Below are 24,411 nucleotides of genomic sequence, written 5' to 3'. Positions count from 1 at the left end.
AAAGGCAATGCAAATTTCCGTCACCAAATCATTCAGTAAATACAATTTGAAATATAAAAATACTGGAATATCACTCAGTTTTCAAAAAGCAGAAAACAGTCTACCAATTATAAAGATAAATCTTGATAACGTTATGCAAAATGAAACGTCAGCCACAAAAAGACAAAGATTGTAAGAGATAGACAGATATAAAGCATTTACACTCTTAGAAGCAGATAAAAAGAAAAAGGTGCCCTATTTGCTTAACCCCCAACAGCAAGAAAGTTTGTCAGTCATCCATGACAAAAATGTCTTAATGAGAGAACCAGGCATCATGGTTAGTACCTGTAATGACAGCTACATGGTACAGTAAGGTTGGAGAATTGCTTCAGGCCAAAATATTATGACCAACCTGGGTTATGCAGTGAGACCCCATCTCGGAAATAAGTGCCTTTAAGAGAGCTTTGAGATCCAGGGAGGGAATTGTGAAACTTTGCTGAGCCCAAGATTGAGGAGCACCCTTTTCAGAAGGCAAGCTTTCATTTAGGTGGCAAACGACAGGACCCCTGCTCTTGACTACAGACCAGAAAATGTCCCACCCAACTCCATCCCACTGAGAATTTTGAACTTACTCTGTAAGCATCCCAAACTTCTCCCAGCCACAGTCTGTGAGAGGTCTTGGTCTTCCAGAAGCCTGGAGAGATACCCATTTAGAGCCAAGCTGGCAGGCCTGCAGACCTTGGTCCCAATAACAGTTCCATGATTCAGTTCCAGCTTCCTAAGCCACAGTTCATCGCCAGTTCTGCCTATGTAGAAACCCACAGTGACCTCAGAAATCCTCTCTGGTACTCAGTACAAGCCATACTAATCCACATCCTAATATAAAGCCCACCATATGCAGACCTGACTGCAGAAACCTGCCCTAGCATCTATCCTACTGAGCAAAGTCCTGAAGGATATTTACTGTGTCCAAAAGTAAAATGGGAATTACAACTACCCAAGTCCTTTATGATAAGCCGACCCTAGTGCAGAGCCAGCAGCCTTGTGACCAAGCTACAACCCCGCTCTACTACAAACCCAGAGGGCATTCTATCACCCTGGGGGCCCAAGAAAGGAAGATTTTTACCCTCTGAAACCAGTTTATCAAAACTTTGAGGTGTTTGCTCCTTCAAATTGAGACACCAATGCAAAAGTATATTGTGCCCATCGTCAAAGCTTCTATTTCAACACAGCACTTGATGTATGTGGAAGAAAAATTAGTCAAAAAATTTTTAAAGTCATTGAAATTGAAGACAAGTAAAACATTGCCGCTTGTAGATCATGCAATGTTCTCTATAAAAAAACCATAAACAGTACATTAAAACCTTTAAAACTAATAAATACACTCAGTAAATTAGCAAAATATAAAATTAACATACAAGTTATGATTCCATACACTTAAACTATCTGATAAAATAGAGGAAGAAAACAATCTTATTTAAAATAGCACTAAAATAATAAATATCTGAGGACAAATTTAACCGAGGAACTGAAAAACTTTTCAAGCGAAAGATTTATCAATGAAAAATGAGAGAACACAAATAAATTTAAATATATTTTCTCTATCGATTCAAAGAATAAATGCTAAAACGCCATATTATCCAAAGTGATCTCTAGATTCAATAAACTTTCTATCAATATTCCAGTGGTTTTTTTTCACAGTAATGAAAAATACAATCATAAAATTTACATGAAACTACAAGAAACTGTGAATAGCCAAAGCAATCTTGAAGAAAAAGAAAAAAGCAGAAGGACATCATACTTTATAATTTCAAACTATATTTCAAGACTATAATAAAAACAGGATGAAATGTGCAGAAAAAATGAACAAAAAACACCCAATAATACAGAAATCACTACTCTCACACATTTCAGAGATGATGGAAAAAGAGAACTTAAAAGATAGTCTAACGTGAGTGTCTTAAAATTATGCAAACATCTGTGTGTCCACAAAAACAAAAATGAAAAAACTAAGCTTGCACACTCTCTTGTATGCCATGAACAGTACTTTGGCTATCACTGTAAACTTGAAGGAAGATTGCTGAAGGGAAAGAATTCTTAGATATTTTAAAAGCAAAAGAGAGAAGACGTCCCTGTGTGAGAGGAAATTTAAAAATAAAAATAAAAATTAGGCTTTCCAGAAACTATTTCTTTTGGAACACTGCTTCCCATATCACTTTAGGGACTTGCTTTCTTCTTGACTTTGGACCTGTCATCCACGTTGTCTGTTGTATTCACTCTCACCTACCTGGGGGTTCTTCCGCCATCTCATGTCTCTTCATATTCCAGGGCTCTTTTCCTTGCTCCAGAAAAATGATCAGGTCTGGCTTAGGGACAGCAATACCTGTTTTATTAAAAATAAGTAACATGCCTCTTGCTCATATTCTCCAATTAACAACTTAATAATGTGCTCAGTAAAGAGGATTTAACACAATATTCTAATACATTTATCCCAAAATACTAAATTACAACAGAAATTTCTAAATATTTAGAAAATACTCTAATTTTGTGGGTTCTTACTTTTATCACCTGGCACTACTGAATTAAAAATTGGTGGTGGTAATTAGATTTTAAAGTGTGAGCAATAATATTTTATGCCAGTAAAATTTTGAAATTACCATTAATCTAAAGTGAAGGACAGAGAGGAGCTCAAGAATGTGGTAAGTTCAGGTCAAGATGAAACATCTTGAAATTTTTTCTCTATGGAAAACTCCCTGTGATTTTCTTGAAAACAGAAATCTGAAGCATAAATTACCAAAAAGAAATTATACAAAAGAGCAATACTGTTGGGAGCCGAAAGCCTGAGGGCTGTGACCAACTCAGCATTCCACTGGACTTGAATGAATCAAACGGCAAATTGTTTGTCATGAATGCAGAATGTGGGCAAACTTGCTTCTGCTCATGCCGCCAGAAGGTACACTGAGGACAGTCACTCCCTGGTGCCATGCTCCTTGAGGTTAACTACTGGAACATCTGGAGAGTACTGTTCAAAGAATACAGTCACTAAGTCAAGCAGCTGACCACAACCTCCCCCTTCTCCCTATCTCCTTTACTCAATAAATATGAAGAGCTATAGAAGTTCACGGCCCTTGTTCACTAGAAGCAAGGAGTCCCCTGGTGCCGTCTTTGTCTTTATTCCTGCATTCAACCTCCTTTGTTCAGGCCAGTAAAGTCAGCAGCAAAATGAAACCTATAGCGTATACTAGGAATTGCGTATTAAAGTTATTCTCACCCAGGAAGACCAGGTTTCTGTAGTTCTCTAACATCACATTCCTATATAAATTCTGCTGTGCAGTGTCCAGGCATTGCCACTCCTCCACAGAGAATTCTATGGCCACATCCCGAAATGTCAATGATCCCTGGAAAACACACACAAACACACTTATTTACCAAGTGGTCATGGGCATAATTTTTAATTTGACTCAACGTAAAATGGAGAGAGTAAACAGAGCTGGTTCTGACTTCTAAGAGTGACTGACATAATTCAATAAAATAGTTTTCCACTAGAAATATTCTCTAATGTATTCTCTAACTCTGAGAAAACAAAGTGTTATAAGATCCATAACACCAGTGTATATAGTGTATTTTTCTGGACAATAAAGTATAAAATTGAGGGCATAAACACTAACATGTACAATTTTGAGTGCTACATTTACATCATACAGAATTAATCGTGTGCCGGGCATGGTAGCTCATGCCTGTAATCCCAGCACTTTGGGAGGCAGAGGCGGGCAGATCACCTGAGGTCGGGAGTTTGAGACCAGTCTGACCAACATGGAGAAACCCCGTCCCTACTGAAAACACAAAATTAGCTGGGCATGGTGCTTTGTGCTTGTAATTCTAGCTACTTGGGAGGCTGAGGCAGGAAAATCGTTTGAATCCAGGAGGCGGAGGTTGCGGTGAGCTGAGATCGCACCATTGCCCTCCAGCCTGGACAACAAGAGTGAAACTCTATCTCAAAAAAAAAAAAAAAAAAAAGAATTAATTGTGTGTATTTTTCAGATGGACATACTTTTGTATATTATTCAGATGGAATAGACATGTTGAGTTAGAAGCTATCACTCAAATTTTTATGTGTACAATAAGCTGGAGATCCTGTTATTGCAGATTTTTTTTTTTTTTTTTTCAGAAGATCAGGGATAAAGTCTGAGTTGCTGAATTTTTAACAAGCTCATCAGTATGCCAATGTTTTTGGCCCAAAAAGACTATTTTGTCAAATATCCAGTAATTGAATGACCCTGTGTTTTTCTGGTTTGTAAATAAAGATGAGAGCCTTCATTTTCCAAAAACAGACAAATGCAAAGGAAACCTAAGAAAGAAGGGCAGCTGCCAGATTAAATGTGGTGGTTTGTTCACATCAGCTGCATAAAGATACTTAACAATGAAGAGAAAAATAATTAATTCTATAGTAAAACATGTATCAGAGAGCTTATCAACTAAGTGATTTATTAACATCAACTACACTAGAACAAACTTTTATAATGTCCTGATGCACCCAGAAGGACACAGCATTACTGCTGAGATACTGCCCCCTGAAAGGTAAATTATAGTCTGAATTTAACCATAGGGAAACATTAGTTTTATGGAAAGTTCAAGATACAGGTATCTCCCATGTTCTGTAATTTTTAATAGTGATTTTAAATAGTCTTTCTTTAGTACTGTAAAGAGCAGTTATCTCCTATCAAACTTTTTATAATTTTCTGGGTAATAAATACCATACTGCTTCAATGGGTATTTTCTTAATCCTGTACTGCATAGACATAATAAAGAACACAGATGAAACCTCAACATTACATGTTCTCTGTCTTCACTAAAAACCCCAGGTTTTCCCCAACAGGAATTTGGAGTATCTACACCTTCCCATGTTCAACAGCCACAAAGGGACATTTTTAATATTGCAGATTATAAATTCATAGTGAGATTTCTGCATGGCATATAAGAAGCCATAATGTAGAGAAGGCTCTGGTATATAGAAAAATATATTTTTCAGAGACTTTGATTATTGTAAGAATTTTTTAAAGTAGTTAAGACAAACTCATTAGGGAGGAAAAACACAAGTAGAGAAGTACAGGTTTGCAAGTACCAAACTTGTTTCCTGGAGGAAGCAGAGTGGACACAGATCTTGATCTGAGACATATTTAGCTGAAAAAAAAAAAAAAAAAGGCCATTTTTTCCTCTTTCTCCTCCTTCTCTAGGATTATTTCTCAGATAAAATTCTCTGGGCAAATTATACCTGCATCTTGAGAACATGCCTTTAAAAGTGTCAGCACCACAGGTCTACCTGCTGTCACCACATCCACAGGCAGAAGAACCAAGACAGAGAAACTCCACCCATTTCTGTCCTTTATAGGAGAAGAGATTGAGAAACAATGAGTAGCTCCACAGAGATAAAAATGCACTTTTATTTTGTCCTCAGGAACCATCCCCTGACACAGGCACCAGCAATTTCCACTACAGTATTGGAAATATGGGCCACGCTGTCCTGTCCCTACCAAATCCAAACAGAACGGGTTCTTGAACCACCCTTTAATGCAAAGATGGAACTTAACTCTCATGAATGTATTTTGAATTCCTCATACTTGATTCTGACCTCACCTTAGAGTCACATGAACCACTTAATTAAAATAACATGGTGGCTTCCACCAGAACAATAAACAGAATCCACGGACAGGGCACAAGTAAAGAGAGTTCTGCAAAATGGCCAGGTGACACTCATTAGAAGCCTGGGCTGATAACCCAGCACTCTTGTCACAACACAAATACTTCTGGTACAAATGAAGACAATCATTCTTCATTCTAAAGTATTATACTCTTTGCTGACTCTAAAGTTTACAGAGAAAACAGAAGGTAGCAATTTCTGAGTAAGTCTGCATTTGGAAAACAACATGTGCACATGTACTAATGCAATGTTTATTAAGCAGGTACTATGTGCTCAATAGGATGTTACAGAGCACTGTGATAGCACATTATGTGGTTTAATCCTAATAACACCCTGTGAGTCGATACTACGTGTTCAATAATTCCAAGGCTTTAAAGGATCCAGCATTTTTATTTCTATTTCTGTTGATCTGTCATTGATTTTTTCAAAAAATGCAAAGAATAAAAGGTAAATATAGACAGATGAAAGAGATACAGATGGAAAGAGTTTAATGCAATTTAGATAAATTTTTATTGTGTTTATACTTACTTTCTTGGGACTTGTGAATCAACTACTAGATCTGCAGGAACAGAAAACAAGTTGCTAAATAATGTTTCTGCAAGCACTGGGTTTAATAAAAAATTTGAAAAGTAAGATCCTATAATACATACTTTATATTTCCCATTTATCTGTTGGGTTGCAGAAAATGTTGAGCAGCAGCTCTAAAAAGGCAACAGGATTCATGACCCAAAACTCTGATCTCTTCTAATCAGTTCTGTGAGGCAAGACGCCAGGGTAGAGCCAAACATAAATAAGGACTCTAAAAAGGGTGAATATGCACAGGGCTGGGGCAGAGTGTACAGCCGATGTACAATTAAGTTCTCTGTGCCACTGGGGGGTATTGTCAGTTCATTTTTTTAAAGCTTACTTAAGTAAACCTAAGTCTGAGTTTGTATAATTTTAATCTTTTTTGCCACTGCCCTGCAAATTTTATATTATATGCTAATAAGCAATTTTTAAAAATCCCTTAAGGTTATCTAGAATAACTTTTTTAGAAGAAAAGTAAGTATTATGGCCAGGTGCGGTGGCTCACGCCTAGAATCCCAGCACTTTGGGAGGCTGAGGTGGGTGGATCACAAGGTCAGGAAATCGAGACCATCCTGACTAACACGGTGAAACCTGTCTCTACTAAAAATACAAAAAAAAAAAAAAAAAAAATTAGCTGGGCGTGGTGGCAGGCGCCTGTGGTCCCGGCGACTCAGAAACCTGAGGCAGGAGAATAGCATGAACCCGGGAGGAGGAGCTTGCCGTGAGCCGAGATCGCGCCACTGGACTCCAGCCTGGGCGACAGAGCGAGACTCTGTCTCAAATAAAAAAAAAGAAAAGTATTCTTAGCAGGCTAAAATAAATACAAATAATAATGATGACTCTTCTAAGTTCAGGTGTAGACATCAGAAGCCACAGTATAAAGAAAGTGGCCCAAATAAAGCCCCAATTTTTTGCACACGTCTATTTGCTGTACCCACCATCTGATGTATATTTCAACCATATTTCCAGTTGCTAGTCTAGGCTAAAACTGCCAGGATAGTAGGAACTATGACTGCTTCATCTATTTTTCTTTTCTTTTTCTGTTTTTTGAGATGAAGTCTCACTTTGTTGCCCAGGCTGGAGTGCAAAGATGGGATCTCGGCTTACTGCAGCCTCCACTTCCCAGGTTCAAGAGATTCTCCTGCCTCAGCCTTGCAAGTAGCCAAGCCTACAGGCATGAGCCACCACACCCAGCTACTTTTGGTATTTTTAGTAGAGATAGGATTTCACCATGTTGGCCAGGCTGGTCTCAAACTCCTGATCTCAGATGATCCACCCATCTTGGCTTCCCAAAGTGCTGGGGTTACAGGTATGAGCCACTGCACCTGGCCTGCTTCATCTATTTTTTTTAATGACTATATGAAATGAAAGCAATTAGTTTATCTATTTGAGCCTCCAGACCTCCTGATTTTTTACCCAAGTACCAGGGAACTGGAAAAACTCTCATCTGGGTACCAATCAAAGATACTTCTTGTGTAAGGGGCAAAACAAACACAGGATGACTCATTTCTCTCACACTGGGACAGAAGCAGAATTAATCACTCTTGTCAGCCTGACACAATTCTGTTCTGGACATTCTCAAATGTCTCAAAGATACACAGGTGATTGTGAGAGGGTTCCCAGTGACCTGGGGCTGATGGTCCACTGATAAGCCAGGCAGAGAAGACTCAGGATGATTCTAAATAAAAAATGGAACTGCCTTGGTTGAACTCCACAACCTGGGTCATCCATCCTGATTTGCTAGCTGTCCTGATTTGCTAGCTGTTGGGTAAGTAGAAGGACAAGAATACTTTACTCCAGTATCACATTTTACAGGTAGGTATAGTTGTGGTCGTGGCTCTGGATACTTTGTGGCCTTAAGATGCTTGTTTACACTTACAGATTCTGCCATCAGATTCTATTTACCCCTGGAGCCTCTCACATAACTATGGCAAGTTAATGAAAAAGATGTGAAAAGGTCAAAAAGCCACACTCTCAAAAGAGGAATTCAAAATGTCTATGTTGATATCTCACAATGCAGAAAATGCCTCCTGTTGGTTTTCTATAAATTCTAAATCCAAAGTCCGGCCCTGCCTTGTAAATCCCAGGCAGAGGTCAGCCAGACCTTATTTGCAAATTCTAGGTGAAATCAACCTCACTCTGCATTTTTGGGTGTTACAGCAAGTAAAGTGAAATCAAAGGAGAGATTCCCTCATAGAGGCTGCTCTAGAACATTCTAAATAATAGTTAACCTTTAAAAAGCTGACACGACATGAACAAAAGCAGACAGTTTATTTGGGTCAAGCTTAAGGATTTTAACTTGAGACAAAATATTCAAGTTGCCTGGAACCTACACTTTGATTAGCAGCACTTACAAGTGGATTTGTAAAGGCAAAAAAAAAAAAAAAAAAAAAAAAGGAACTGTGAGTGCTCACTGATGCAAAATTTGTTGTGAGAAATTCTTATTTCTGTAAAGAAATAACTTTAATAATTGATTGGATATACATCAAGGTTAAGGATATGGAATGTAGTGTCCACTGTGGAATTAGTTTAATTTATAGCTACTTGTGGCAACAGTGAACAGTTTCAAGAGATATATAGCTGAAAACAAAGGGAGAGAAACATGACTGTGCTCTCATTTTAATGTCTCTCTGAGTTTGATACCTAAAAGGACTTGCATTCCTCAGATAAAAACTTGTTTTTTCCGTCTCAATTCTCAAGACCTAGATTTAGAATTTGGAGCTGCAAATTCAGGCCCTCCATGGGTAAAGTAGCAGCAATATTCAAGGTAAATGTTACCTGAACATTTGTGGGCATTTTAGCATGAGGAAGGAGGGAGAAATGGAGATTCTCATGTCTACAGGTCTACTCAATGCACATATTTTACTGATTGGGTTTCGGTGACAGATGGTCACTGAATCAGTTTCAAGTCTGAAGACACAAGTCATCAGAAGAGGTAAAATGGTTAATATCTGACCTACGAAGTTTGTAGACATCTGGTCTAGCCTCTCTAAAAGTGACTGTAGAGGATGATAGATACCAAGTAGGCAGAGACACAATTCCACCTGCATATTTAGGGGACAGCATGCACTTCACTGCACAATTGTGAATTGACTGGAAGCCAAAAAGGCCCATCTAGAGTAAAGCTTAGTTGGTACCTTATGTGTTTACATTATGTCTGGTAATTCTAGACTGGGTTTGGAAAATATAATTAAAAGCAAAATTTTCTTTAGCCCCAAAGGAACTCCACAATAACAGAACAGAAAGAAAACTGTTTTATGATACAATTACATGTGAATGTGACATGCATTACAGTCAATTTGCTCAAGAGATTGCAAAGACAGAAAGACAATCACCATAATTCATCTACAAGTAGAATTTACAGCACCATGTCACACATAGTTCATCCTAAATTCACCTGGTAGTTGGGAAGGCCATCCATGTATGCTAAATGGTTATAATCAATGAAAAAATAAACTTTTCACATCTTCATGACTGGAGGTAGTTGTGCAACTTGAACCCCAGTGTCTGGTGAAGGTAGGCTTTGACTCTTCTACAAAAATTGTTGATTCGGGTGCTATCTTTTTGGCTATTTAAATTTTAAAGTAATAGCTCTCTACTTCCCGAGCATTGGGCTTGAGCACTCCTGTTTCCCTCTCCTGGTGGCTAGTGTATTCTCTTGACCCCTACCATCTGCCACTGAGGCACGGCCCACAGCACAGGGCTCACAGTTGGAAACTCACATCTTAGTTGAATCCCAATTGCCACAGCAGCACTCCGGTGCCACATCAGAGAGTGAAGCCTGAGCAGCAGGAGGAGAGTCTGCAGACCTCCTGGGTAGAATTGCACCTTCACAATAATAGAAAAAGGAGCAGTGTTTCAGCCTGAGTTTTTATTTATAATGGTGACATGAAAAAATACTGCTGGGTTTTAGCATGACTCCAGATAGAGATAGCTCTCAGAGTTCTCACTGTGACAGCCCACATCTTTCACAGATACCATTGGATACTAATAGGGTTTCTGAAACAGACACGCAATGCGTTCGAGAGAAAAACAGCTCTTGTTCTGAGAAAAATTATATTGAGAGAAAAAAGTTAAAATGTGTTAAGAAAAAACTGAGATTGGATATAAAATTGATCAAGTCAGCCAGAAAATACCTCCCTAAGAAGAATTTCTCTCCAAACACCCGAAGTGCATAGCTACTCTCAGCAAGAGAAACATGAGCATTATTGAATAAAGGGGGCATATTCTCAGCAGAATTTTTTTTTTTTTTTTTTTTTGAGATGGAGTTTCATTCTTGTTGCCCAGGTTGGAGTGCAATGGTGTGATCTTGGCTCACCTCAAACTTTGCCTCCTGGGTTCAAGTGATTCTCCTGTCTGAGCCTCACAAATAGCTGGGACTACAGGCATGTGCCACCACACCCAGCTAATTTTGTATTTTTGGTAGAGACAAGTTTTCACTGTGTTGTCCAGGCTGGTCTCAAACTCCTGACCTCAGGTGATTCACCCACCTTGGCCTCCCAAAGTCCTGGGATTAGAGGCATGAGCCACCATGCCCAGTTCTCAGCAGAATTTTAAAAGATTTATCTTCCATCTCTGCTGCTCTCTTATTTCCTAACCATTGAATGTGAGATCTATATTGGAATATATCTGACAGCTTCCACCAGCACTATTTTATAAAACATTGAAATCTGTGTTAATATAGTAAAATATATTAGAGCTTGCAACATAGCTAACTGGAGAGCTATTATGGTTTTTGGGTAGCCATATCACCTGTGTTTATTTGTTCCGTAATAGCAGCATACTAATTCGGTAAAATATGACACTAAAATTATGCTTACCTATAATTATTACTATTGGATAAATTAATAAGCATGTCAGACTAATATCTACTGTAACAATTTAATGGTAAATTTCTTTGGATATCAGATATACATATATGACTAATTTTATGTACTTGTCAGAAGGTATGTAAGATTTTAAAAAATTATCTGAACTATAATTCAGTTAAAACACTGTATTTCAAAAGTATGAATAACAATATTAAAATAACTAAGGAATTCAAAGTAAACATTGTGGCCTTATATTCATACTATCGTAGAAAATACTGTTTAATTTACATGAATGCAAGTTGTCTACAAACACTACACATAACTGCACTAACTGTACTGAAGTAACCCAAGTACAACAGACTCCACTGTTCAGTTTATACACTGAACTCTTCTGGCTTTTGCAGTGTAAGTATGTCAGCCTGCAAATAATCATCTTGGATAATCAGGTTTCTGCCAAAGAACTTACTCAGTATCTTTTAGTCTATATTATTCTGTATTGCTAAATTTATTCTGATCTTCGTGCTCAACTTTTTAATGCTCTTGAAATGAAGTTTACTCTGAACAAATCTGTGTCTAGTTTAAAGACTAAAGATAAAAAAAAAAATAATCTTTTGCCAAGACAAAAAGAAAGCAATGAATCTCAGGTCCCAAATAAAGACAATTCTGAGTCAAAAAGAATGACAAAAGGTTTGTTTCATTGTTAATATGATTTACATATATTTCAAAAAGCAGAAGAAATATATACACATAATCTAAACCTTTTTTAAAAAATCAGCAAGTTATCCTCCCTTATTTTCACATATGAGAATAAAGCCTCTTGTTGCAAATTTATATTTTCTCTTAAAACAGCCAGGTCTCTGGACAAGTTCTTGAACTCTTGGACATCTGAATTTTGCACACTGTGTGCACTTGAAAGGACGTTTATGGGGGGGAAAGCAGAAGAGAGAAAGGTGTTATAAAAAAATCCATGGGTCCACATGAATAAAGCAAGTTCTTAGAGACCTATGAAGAGACTTAGAATCTGACACAGTAATAATCAGAGACTACATCTCACAGGCACTAACGGACAGATCACTGAAGAAAAAAATTAACAACAATATTAGGACCTGAACTCAACACTTGACCAAATAGTCCTAATAGACATCTACAGAACTCTTCATCTAAAAATACCATAATACACATTCTTCTCATTACCACGTGCCACATACTCTAAAATTGACCACACAATCAGAAATAAAACCATTCTCAGCAAATTCAAAAATCCCAAAATGATGCAAACCACACACACAGACTATAGCTTAAGAAAAATATAATTCAATACCAATAAAACAACTGGAAACCATACAATTAAATAAAAATTAAATGGCCTACACTTGAATAACCTTTTGGTAAAAAATGAAATTAAAGCAGAAACCAAGAAGTCTTTTGAAACAAATAAGAACAAAAATACAACATACCAGAATCCCTGCAATACAGCTAAGGCAGTATTACAAGAAAAATTTATAGCATTAAATCCTCACACCAAAAAGTTAGATCTCAGTTTAACAACCTGACAACATAAAAAAAAGACTGAGAGCAACAAAAGCAAATCAGCCGCTAAGCTAGCAAAAGACAAGAAATAACCAAAATCAGATCTGAACTGAAGGAGATTTAGACATGAAAAACTACAAAATATCAAGAAATCCAGGCATTCAATCTATTTTTTTAAAAAAAAGGTAAATAAACTACTAGCTAGATTAATGAAGATACAAATAAACACAATTAGAAATGAGAAAAAGATACATTACCACTGACCCCACAAAAATATACTGAAGTCTATGAATATACTATGCACATAAGCAAATATAAAATAAAATATATATATATATACTGAAGTCTGTATGAACATACTATGCACATAAAAAAAACAAAACAAAACTCTAGAAGAAATGAAAAAATTCTGGAACAAATACATCCTCCCAAGACTGAATACACACAAAAACATCAAAGCCCTAAATAGATAGATAAGCTCAAAAAACTGAAAGAGTAATAAATAACCTACCGATCAAATGAAGCTCAGGACCAGACATATTCACAGCTGAATTCTACCAGATGTACAAATAGAAGCTGATATTATTTCTACTAAAACAATTTCAAAAGATTAAATTATTTCTACTAAAACAAAATCAAAAAATTAAAAAGAAGAAACTCCTCTCCAACTCATTGTGTAAGAACAGCATCATTCTGATACCAAAACCTAACAGAAAAAACAAAAACAAAAAAAAAAGGCAACTTCAGGCCAATATCCTTGATGAACATTGATGCCAAAATCTTCAACAAACGGCTGGGCCTGGTGGCTCACACCTGTAATCCCAGCACTTTGGGAGGCCAAGATGGGCTGATTATCTGAGGTCAATAGTTCAAGACCAGCCTGGCCAACACGATTAAACCCCATCACTTCTAAAAACACAAAAAAATTAGCCGGGTATGGTACCACACGACTGTAAGCCCAGCTACTCAAGAGGCTGAGACAGGGGAATCACTTGAACCTGGGAGGCAGAAGTTGCAGTGAGCCAAGATCACACCACTGCACTCCAGCCTGGGTGACACAGCAAGACTCCATCTCAAAAAATGAAAAAAAAAAAGAAATCGTCAACAAACTACTGGCAAACCAAATCCAGCAGCTTATCAAAAAGCTAACCCGCTGTGATAAACTACGGTTTATTTTGGGGATTCAAGGTTTGTTCAACATACACAAATCAATAAATGTGATTCATCACATAAACAGAATTAAAGAGAGAAACCACAAGACTATCTCAATAGATGCACAAAAGGCTTTCAATAAAATTTAACATTTTTCACGTTAAAAACCCTCAACAAACTAGGCATTGAAGGTACATACGTCAAAATAGTAAGTTATCTATGACAAACTCACAGCCAACATACTGAATGGACAAAACCTGGAAGCATTCCTTCTGGATAACTGGCACAAGACAAGGACGTCTTCTCTCAACACTCCTATTCAACATAAAATTGGAAGTCTTAGCCACAGCAATCAGGCAAAAGATAAAAATAAAAGGCATCCAAACAAAAAGAGAGAAAGTCAAACTATCCCTATTTGCAAACAACATGATTCTACATCTGGAAACCCATATACTCTAAGCAGAAAAGCTCTTGAAACTCACAACTTGAGTAAAGTCTCAGGATACAAAAGAAATGTACAAAAATTAGTAGCAACCCTATATATCAAAAACATCTAGGCCAAATCTGAATGGAAAACACAACCCCATTCACAACTGCCACAGAAAAGAATAACATATCTAGAAATACAGATAACCAGAAAGGGAAAAGATCTCTATGACAAGAATTACAAAACAATGCTTAAAGAAGCCAGAGATGATACAAACAAATGGAAAACCACTTTATGCTCATGAATAAAAAAGATCACTATCATAAAACGGTCATACTGCTGAAATAAATTTACAGATGTAATGCTAATTTAATCAAACCACCAAAATATTTTTTAACAGAACTAAAAAAACAATTTTAAAATTCACACGGAACCAAAAAAGAGCCTGAATAGCCAAGGCAATCGTAAGCAAAAACCACAAAGTTGGAGGCATTACGTTACCTGACTTCAAACTATACAACAGGGCTACAGTAAACCAAGCAACATGGTACTGGTACAAAAACAAACTCATAGACCAATGCAACAGAATAGGGAGCCCAGAAATAATGACACACACCTAAAACCATCTGATCTTCAACAAAGGTGACAACAGGAATGGGGGAAGAACTTCCTATTTAATAAATGGTACTGGAACAACTAGCTACCACTATGTAGCAGATTGAAATTGGATCCTTTTATAACACCATATAAAAAAATCAACTCAAGGTAAATGAAAGACTTAAATGTTAATCTGAAAAATTATGTATATAAAAAAAGAAACCCTGGAAGGTAAGAAGTGCCATTCTAGACATAGAAACTGGCAAAGATAATGAAGATATCAAAAGTAATTGCAACAAAAGCAAAAATTGACAAATGGGACCTAATTAAACTAATGATCTTTTTCACAGCGAAGGAAAGGATCAACACAGTAAAGTGACAACCTACAGAATAATAGAAAATACTTGCAAACTATGCTTCTGACAAAGGTCTGCTATCCAGAATTCATTAGGAACTAAAACAAGTTTACAAGAAAAAAAAAAAACCTCACTTAAAAGATAAAAACATTAAGAAGATGCTTGTCTTCAAAAGAAGACAAACATGTGGCTAACAAGCATATAAAAAAATGCTCATCACTAATCATTACAGAAATGCAAAAGAAAACCACAACAAGAAATCATCTCAAACCAGTGAGAATGGCCATTATCATAATTCAACCATTGTGAAAAGCAGTGTGGTGATTCCTCACTAAACTAAAAACAAAATTACCATTTGACCCAGTAACCTCACAATTGGGTATATACCTAAAAATATACAGATGATTCTATCACAAAGACACATGCACAATCACGTTCATTGCAGCACTATTCACAATAGCAAAGACATGGAATCAGCCTAAATGCCTATCACTGGTAGACTGGATAAACAAAATATGGTATGGTTATATGATGGCACATGCCTGTAATCCAGCACTTTGGGGGCCGAGCCAGGTGGATTGCCTGAGCTCAGGAGTTTGAGACCAGCATGGACAACATGGCAAAATCCCATCTATAAAAAAAAAAAAAAAAAAAAAAAAAATACAAAAAGAAAAATTAGCTAGGCATGGTGGCACAAGCCTTTATTCTTAGCTACTTGGGAAGCTTAGGTAGAAGCGGATAGCTTCAGCCTGAGAAGTTGAGGTTTTAGTGAGCCAAGACCACACCACTGCACTACAGCCTGAGAAAAAGAGTGAGACCCTGTCTCCAAATATAACAAAACACAAAAAACTTAATAAAAACAAAATATGGGCCAGGTGCAGTGGCTCACACTTGTAATCCCAACACTTTGGGAGGCCAAGGCGACGGATCATCGGAAGTCAGGAGTTTGAGACCAGCCTGGCCTACATGGTAAAACCCCATCTATACTAAAAATACAAAAATTAGCTGGGTGTTGTGGCACACACCTGTAATCCTTGTTACTCGGGAGGCAGTGGCAGAAGAACTGCTTGAACCTGGGAGGTGGAGGTTGCAGTGAACTGAGATCATGCCACTGTACTCCAGCATGAGTGACATAGCGAGACTCCATCTCAAAACAAACAAACAAATAATGGTACATAAACATCATGAAATCATGAAATCCTGTGTGGCCATAAAACAAAACAAAAAAACAAAACAAAACAAAAAGATTATGTCCTTTGCAGCAACATGGAATGAAGCTGGAGATCACTATTCTTAGAAAACTGATGCAGAAACAGAAAACCAAATGCATGCTATTATTTATAAGTAAGAGCTAAATAACAAGAACAAATGAACACAGAGGAGAAAAAAAGACACTGAGGCCTAGTTGAGGATGGAGGGTGGCAGAACTAAAAGGGTCAGAAAAAGTACCTTTTTAGTGCTATGATTAGTACTGCAGTGACAAAATAATCTGCACACCAAACTTCCATGACACAATTTTAGCTGTACAACAAACCTGCATGTGTACCCCTGAACCAACCAAAAATAAAAGTTAAAAGAAAAAAAAGTCCCTGGGTTAGAGAGAGTGCAATGCAGGTGGACAGACTGGTCTGCGCAATAGATAGTGGCTCAGGTGGGGCTGTGCAGGGAGATAAGATTATGAACACGTGGTCGACAACCCTAGGCTGGTGGAGAAACAGGTCGCTACTGCAGATTCAGTGTCTGAAAACAGAGATATGCCAGGAGACTTGTAGATACTTTTGTAGGTTTTTGGCCAAAAAAACCACTAGGGTCAAAAATGCTGTGGTAAAATTCCTGAGGGTGGTGCCTTGTCCTGAGAGGGGTGTGGACACATCAATGTCTAGTGTTTGTGAGTGGGTGGAAATCCTCTGCTGGCAGCTTTCGCAAAAAGGGGTTTGTCATCAGATCTCTAAGTTTTCAGTCCTCTGTCACCCTGGGAGGAGATCTGAAATCAAAGAACAAGGGGCAGTGTCACAGCCTGTGTAGAGGAGAGCAGAGCCTCCCATTCCCAGACACCTAGAGTTTCATTCCAGGCCAGAAGTCTGTGCTATTTTTCTTCTGGCACCAAATCTGCAGAGTTTGATGAACACCAACAACTCTCCAACATCAACTCATTGTCTAACACTTGAATTCTGACACCACCCAGAGTCAGCATAGACCCTGATTCAGGGCTCAGTCCCACAACATTGTCCTCACTGCAGATGCCAGTCACAAACTCCATGGGCTCATCTATGCTTCTGACCTACTGTTTAAAAGTTGGGGACTCCCATAACCTTTTTGAAATTCAGTAACCCGATAGAGTTACTCACAGAACTCAGCAGAACACTGTAGTTATATTTACTGGTTTCAAATATAATATACAACTCCCAAAAAGCCAAATGGAAGTATAGAACCAAGAAAAGAGGTGGGAAAAGATGAAGCACATAGACAATAAACAGCTGTGATTAATAAAATTCTCTATCCTCTGTGTTCTCCAGGAACACTTTATGAAAAGACACACCCTTCCCATTATGACTTAGATGGTTCTCTCTTTACTTACCCAATACACAGCCAGGAAAACACTCGCATATTTTCTTCTTTTTCTCATTAAAAAAGCAGCTGAATTTGTCTTCAGTGGTCAACATAAAATACTTCTTAATCAAAATTCACTTAAGTTTATTTTCTTCCCACAGGCTCCCGAACTCTGAGCTATGCTCAGTCTGAGCCACCACACAACCTCATTTTATATCCCTCCTAAGAACACACTGACTTCAGGGTAAAACATTCTCTGATCTAAAACCTGATTATTTCAACCTTCATTTAAACATTCCCCTCACCTTTTTTCTAAACTTATTTTTTTATCCTTAGGAAAAAAAGCCCTTTTCTGCCTAATCTTTGCAATCCTTAAAGATCTTATAGTTGGTACTTCCTCCTGTTGCAATACTCCTTTGGAATTCAATTTTTTTTTTTTTAACATACATGTAACTGGTTTAAAACCTCTCAAAACTGCCTCAAAACAGTAAAAATTTTATCTTCAGTAAGACATTCCCCAACCCTTTCTATCTTAACCTTAACTGCATCTGCCTGTGGGGCCCCAGCTTTGCAGGGCTCTGTAGCTTCTCTCACTATGGAGGCTTCTTCCACCGCTGGGGTGAGCAGGCTGGGACATCTGCAGGAAAGGCTTTCCAGAAGGAACTAACTGGGTCTTTAATAACCTCCTTTTGCTGGCTCAAAATTAACCTCAGTTTGCAGTCATTGGGCTCAAGCTTTAATTACCATGTCAGAGTCATTCACTTAGTTTTTGAAACTAAGTGTTTGAAAAAATCCAGCAAAATGATCCAAAAACATATAAGAAAATGTTAAGGTGCTAGTATTTTGTACCTCAGTAAGAGAAAGAAAGGTATTTATTTCTTTTGGACAATAAAGTATTATTTTACTTTTTGTATTAAAAATCATGTGGTAAACAATTAGTTATATGGGAACACTTCTAGGAGGTACCAAGTTTCATCACATAAAATTTAGCATTAAACTCAGAAATCGAAATAACAGGATATAGAACAAAGATATTTACTTTAGCAAATTCACCCTGCAAAAAAAGAAACTGATGTTTTCACAAATCTATGTAACTCCCCAATTATCTACCACATTTGCTTGTGGAAATATATTAATTCTCTACAGCCGAAATGGAAGAACAATTTTTCTTATTTTTTTTTCTCAGTAGCTAACATTCTAAAAGCTAGATGGAATTCTGTTTGAAATCATTCAGCCATAAAAAACACACCAGAAGGCTGGGCACAGTGGCTTACACCCGTAATCCCAGCACTTTGGGGGGCCAAGGCAGGCGGATCATGAGGTCAGGAGATCGAAAGCACCCTGGCTAACAAGGTGAAACCCCGTCTCTGCTAAAAATACAAAAAAATTAGCTGGGCTTGGTGGTGGGCACATGTAGTCCCAGCAACTCGGGAGAGTGAAGCAGGACAATGGCATGAACCTGGGAGGCAGAGTTTGCAGTGAGCTGAGATCCCACCACTGCACTCCAGCCTGGGTGACAGAGTGAGACTCTGTCTCAACAAAAAACAAAACAAAACAAAACAAACCTGAGAAAACTTCTAAATTCACTCCGAGAAAAAGGTGAATGAGAATTTTCAACAAATATATAATTAGGTATTATTTTCTGAAACTCACCTTTTTTATGCCCTTTGTAAATATTTTCTTACCTTTCAAGCCCTACTAATAAAATGCAATTTACAGTTAAAAAACTGAGGTCAGCCGGGCACAGTGGCTCACACCTGCAATCCCAGCACTTTGGGAGGCCAAGGTGGGCAGATTACTTGAGGTCAGAATTTTGAGCTCAAACAGCCTGGCCAACATGGCAAACCCCCATCTCTACTAAAAATACAAAAAGTAGCACTGCAGAGATTGCACCACTGCACTACAGCCTGGGCGACAGAGGAAAACACTGTCCAAAAAAAAAAAAAAAAAAAACACACACACACACACACACACACACACACACAAAAACCTGGTCAAAATAAGTGAAGAAATCACTTAATCATTTCAAGGTACAGATATGTCTGACTCGTGTGTCAAGTCAGGCCATCCAATTACTTTAGAGATTCTCCCACCCCATCCTGTTCACTTAAGTGCTCAATAATCATTCTCTCAGGAGACTCTGAACAAACTCTGCCCCAGTGAGTGCCCCAGGTATATTTCACTTTGCAAGTTCTTGCACCATCTCACTGGGATCAGTTTTTTTTCTTTGTCTTTGGAGTGCTATTTTATTTCACAAACTTTTTACCATTTTTCTATCACTATTTTTCTGTCCCCTAAGAGAATCCAGGGGCAAAAATTATTTTGGTTTCCCCTTCACTACCAGCATCTGATTGTCTGAACAGCAACGCGTCTCCAAGAAATGGAAGCTGGGTTGGGTAAAGACAATATTAGTATCTCAAGGGGGTAGCTTTCCAAAAAAACAGCGCACCAGAAGATGCCTCTCAGTCAAAGGGCATTCACCTGCTCTCTTGAGAGGCTCCACTCCATACCTCAGGTTGTCTTAGGGGAGAAAATGACCCAGGAACTGATATTCACTAGACACTCTCGCAGACATAGCCATGGCGGGTATCCTGGTTTTTCCCCAGACAGTACTGAATCTCAGGTCCAAGAAAAAAATTGAAGGGTAGCTGAGGACACATCTCCCTATAAAGTTTCCAAAGGGAAACCTTGACCCCCAAAACATTCTGATATCTGTGTCTAGGGAAAACAGAAGAAAAAATATTTACAAACAGAAAACAATTTTTTTTAAATGTGCCATCAAATGCTTTGTCAAAAAAATGATTAAAACAGGTATCAAAATATACACTAAAGGACAAATAGTTGATAATATGAATAAGGGAGGGCAAACTGGCATTTGGGAATGTCAGAAGGAAGAGGAAATTAAGTATTTTACTGCAAGCCAGAGTCAGGTTGGAGAAATAGGGGATGGGGGATAGACTTGAGGCCCTACTTGGGACACATGTGAAAAATGCAAGGAAACAGCAGTTCCTTGTGGGGTGTGCAAATAATTAAGTGGCTGGCAGTTAGACTGAAGAGGCTCTAGTTCCTAAATTCTACTTTTAAAAAACCTAATCCGGCCAGGCGCGGTGGCTTACACCTGTAATCCCAGCACTTTGGGAGGCCGAGGCGGGTGAAACACGAGGTCAGGAGATCGAGACCATCCTGGCTAACACAGTGAAACCCTGTCTCTATTAAAAATAGAAAAATTAGCCGGGCGTGATGCCGGGTGCCTGTAGTCCCAGCTACTCAGGAGGCTGAGTCTGGAGACTGGCGTGAACCCGGGAGGCGTAGCTTGCAGTGAGCCGAGATCGCGCCATTGCACTCCAGCCTGGGCCACAGAGCCAGATTCCTTCTCAAAAAAAAAAAAAAAAAAAAGTTAAGGAGGCGTGGTGGCGCATGCCTGTAATCCCAGCTACTTGGAAGGCTAAATCAGGAGAACCACGTGAACCTGGTAGGCGGAGATTGCAGTGAGCCCAGACGGTGCCACTGCGCTCCAGCCTGGGCGACAGAGTGAGACTTTGTCTCAAAAAAACAAACTAATTCAAATGCACTTTTTGTAAATTACGATATTGGGGAAAAAAATTCAGGCTTAAGTAACTATAAACTGCCAATTAATCTCTGACTACATAATCAAGAAATTTCCATCTTGATAGTACAAACTAAGAAACTACCTAACTGTACCTAACCAATTACTGAATTTGGTTTTCTTCATTATGCGCCTTATAAAACTCTTCCGTCAAATCCCTTCAATAGACCATAAACTACAACCCACAGCTGGGTGCTCTACAATTTTGGAATCACTCTTTGGATAAATTATTTTATATTTGTGCGCTGACTTCCGTAAATTTTTAATAAGAGGAAACAGGAGCTGGGAACCTCACGGACCAAAGCTCTTTCCATTCATGAACCCACACGCGGAGTCAGGATTCTCCTCTGACGACCCTCCCATGGTCCCTGCACATATGGGAGACACTCCGCGCTGCGGGTGCAGAGCTGCCCCAAGAGGTCTCCAGGCCAGGGCACAGTTATAGCGCAGGTTAGAGACAGGACGCCCGGGGGCCGGGTGTCAGCGCAGCCGCCATCTTATGGCTGAAGCGGACTGAGGTGGAGCTAGGCAAGGAGAACTTCGGGCACAGATTGTGGAGCTGACTGCGGGGAGGCCTGAGTCCCGCCACAGCCGGTTCCAACCAGCCCCGGCCACTCTCTCCGGATGTCGGACCCGGCACACTCACCATGTCTAGGCTTCCAGGGGGTCCTGGCGACTTAGCTGTGGATCTCCCAATACCTGCGGGTCACAGGACCACAGAAGCTGGGCCTCTAGGAGGAGAGGACACACAGGAGCAAGCACCCCACCTTGACCTCCGGCTGCGGCGAGAGCCAAAGGTCCGACCACATCCCGGAAGTCGCCCTGTCCGCTCCAGCTGCATGCCTGATTGGACGGTCTCAGCCCAGCGTCCCTGATTGGATGATGTTTAAGGCCCCGCCCCTTCGAGCCCTGAGTGACAGAAGATGTTATCAGATGCTTCTGATAACAAAAGGCTGCAGCCTTTCCAGGCAGGGCTTCCTCCCTGAGCTGAGCCGGGCCCACCCCAGAGCATGGGAAAATTCTTTCTCTTCTTTACTCTCTTTTTAAATGTATTCAAAATGTGAACAAATATAGTTTACTGCCATGTTAATAATACATAAAATTTTTGTTCAACAGTAAACCAATTTTTACTTTAGTAATAGTGTATTATCAATACTGAAGACCGGGCGTGATGGCTTACTCCTTTAATGGCATCAGTTTGGGTGGCCGAGGCGGGTAGATCACCTGAGGTCAGAAGTTCAAGACCAGCCTGGTCGATGTAGTGAAACCCCTTCTCCACTAAAAATACAAAAATTAGTCAGCTGTGGTGATGGGCGCCTGTAATCCCAGCTACTCAGGAGTCTGAGGCAGGAGAATCATTTGAACCCAGGAGGTGGAGGTTGTAGTGAGCTGAGATCGAGCCATTGCCCTCCAGCCTGGGCAACAAGAGTGAAACGCCATCTCAAAAAATAAAACAAAAAAAAAACTAAACCTAATTTTAGTAAAATCTTATAAATAAATCCATCAAATTTGTCATTTTTGAACACTCTAATTTTCACATAAATTTTATACTCTCTTTTTTGTTTGTTTGTTTGTTTGTTTGTGACAGTCTCCCTCTGCCGCCCAGGCTGGAGTGCAGTGGCGCGATCTCAGCTCAGCGAAAGCTCCACCTCCCGGGTGCAAGTAATTCTCCTGCCCCAGCCTCCCCAGAAGCTGGGATTACAGGTGCTTGCCACCACGCCTGGCTAATTTTTGTTTTTTTAGTAGAGACAGGGTTTCACCATGTTGAGGCCAGGCTGGTCTCAAACTCCTGACCTCAGGCAATCCGCCCACCTCAGCCTCCCAAAGTGCTGGGATTACAGGCATGAGCCATGGCGCCTGGCCTTATAATCTCTTATAATTTTTTAACTTTTTCTATTTTATTTTATTAGACTTTTTTTTTTAACTTGAAACAATCTTTATTTTTATCTTTTTTTGTTTTTAGACAAATGTTGCTCTGCCAGCCAGGCCAGAATGCAATGGCATGATCTCAGCTCACTGCAACCTCCGCCTTCCTGGGTTCGAGCGATTCTTCCGCCTCAGCCTCCCGAGTAGCTGGGATCACAAGCGCCCACCACCACCACGCCCAGCTAATTTAGCATGATGGCCTGAACCTGTAGTACCAGTTATTCAGGGACTGAAGTAGGAGGACTGCCTGAGCCCAGGAGGTTGTGGCTGCAGTGAGCCCTGATCAAGCCACTGCTCTCCATTCTGGGTGACAGAGTGAGACCATTTCTGGAAAAAAAAAGCCAAAGCATATAAACTTCAACTTATGGGGTTTTGGGGGTTTTATTTTTGTCTTAAATTGTTATATTTCAGTAGTTTTGGGGTACAGGTAGTATTTGGTTACATGGATAAGTTCTTTTGTGGTGATTTCTGAGATTTAGGTGCACCAATCGCCCAAGCAGTGTGCACTGTATCCAATATGTAGTCTCTCATCCCTCACTCCCTCTCCCACCCTTCCCGCTGTGTGCCCAGAGTCCATTATATAATTCTTTTTAATTTTTAATTTTTTAATTTTTTTTTTTTTTTTTGAGACGAAGTTTCGCTCTTGCTGCCCAGGCTAGAGTACAATGGCGCGATCTTGGCTCACCGCAACCTCCGCCTCCCAGGTTCTAGCGATTCTCCTGCCTCAGTCTTCCCGAGTAGCTGGGATTACAGGCATGCGCCACCATGCCCGGCTAATTTTGTATTTTTAGTAGAGACAGGGTTTTTCCATGTTGGTCAGGCTGGTCTTGAACTCCCGACCTCAGGTGATCGCCTGCCTCGGCCTCCCAGAGTGCTGGGATTACAAGCGTGAGCCACCGCGCCTGGCCCCATTATATAATTTTTATGCCTTTGCATCTTCATAGCTTAGCTCCCACTCATAAGTGAGGACACACAACATTTGGGGTTTTATCCCTTCTTTTCTTTTCTTTTCTTCTTCTTCTTTTTTTTTTTCCGAGAGGGAGTTTGCTGTGATTACAGGCATGAGCCACCCGTGCCTGGTCCATTTTTTGATGTTTTAATTATGGTCTTTTCTGTTTGTATGTTTGTTTCTTTGTTTTTGAGATGGAGTCTCGGTCTCTGGCCCAGACTGGAGTGCAGTGGTGCGATCTCGGCTCACTGCAACCTCTGCC

General features: G+C 39.4%; 1 pseudogene; it reads right to left on the bottom strand.

Annotated features, from left to right (window-relative positions):
* LOC144337076 (zinc finger protein 728-like) overlaps positions 1-21,637 on the bottom strand; it is a 57,230-nt pseudogene extending 35,593 nt beyond the window's left edge.
* Between the last annotated feature and the right edge of the window lie 2,774 nt (positions 21,638-24,411).

Source organism: Macaca mulatta, chromosome 19, assembly GCF_049350105.2.
Source record: "Macaca mulatta isolate MMU2019108-1 chromosome 19, T2T-MMU8v2.0, whole genome shotgun sequence".
In the NCBI taxonomy this organism is placed as follows: Eukaryota; Metazoa; Chordata; class Mammalia; order Primates; family Cercopithecidae; genus Macaca; species Macaca mulatta.
The sequence above is the reverse complement of the archived record's forward strand: the minus strand, read 5'-3'. Positions and strand labels throughout refer to the sequence as shown.